Source organism: Colobus angolensis, unplaced genomic scaffold (genome assembly GCF_000951035.1).
Source record: "Colobus angolensis palliatus isolate OR3802 unplaced genomic scaffold, Cang.pa_1.0 Scaffold26, whole genome shotgun sequence".
In the NCBI taxonomy this organism is placed as follows: Eukaryota; Metazoa; Chordata; class Mammalia; order Primates; family Cercopithecidae; genus Colobus; species Colobus angolensis.
In genome coordinates this window covers 2,664,582-2,665,230 of record NW_012115821.1, presented here as the reverse complement: position 1 = coordinate 2,665,230, position 649 = coordinate 2,664,582, and the positions used below count along the sequence as shown (strand labels likewise).

The 649-nt window shown below is 40.2% G+C and overlaps 1 protein-coding gene across 1 annotated transcript in view; it reads right to left on the bottom strand.

Moving 5' to 3' along the window:
- Positions 1-649, bottom strand: part of FRMD4B (FERM domain containing 4B) — a 228,034-nt gene that overhangs the window by 147,694 nt on the left and 79,691 nt on the right. The window lies entirely within an intron of this gene.

Sequence of the window (649 nt, the reverse complement as noted above, 5' to 3'; positions counted from 1 at the left end):
GAGGCTGCAGTGTGCCATGATCACAGCTGTGAACAGCCACTGTACTCCAGCCTGGGCAACATAACCAGACCCTGTCTTTAAAAAAAAAAAAACCCAGAAAGCCTCTTGATAAACTTATTTTGAACAATTTCCAAGGTACAATATTAAATGAAAAAGCAAGATGCATAGCAGCAAGTATACAGCCATTTTTTAAATTAAACAAAGAATAAACATACATATGTGCATGTATATATTACAAAAATCTGAGAGGAAAAACAAAAAACTGGTAACATTAGTTGACTTTTGAGGTAAAAAACTAGACCATATGTTAATATTACATTTTTATGAAATATGAAACATTTTAGATAATCATGGAGAAAACTTCTGGTTCAATGAAATACAACACACAGGTTGGGTGTAGTGGCTCACGTCTAGCACTTGTAATCCTAGCACCTGGGAGGCCAAGGCAGGCAGATTGCTTGAGCCCAGGAATTTGAGAGCAGCCTGGGCAGCATGGTGAAACCCAATTTCTACAAAGAATACAGAAAAAATTAGCCTAATGCGGTGGTGCATGCCTCCTGTCCCAGCTTCTATGGAGGTTGAAGTGGGAGGATCACTTGGGCCCAGGGAAGTCAAGGCTGCAGTGAGCTGTGATCATGCCACTGCATTC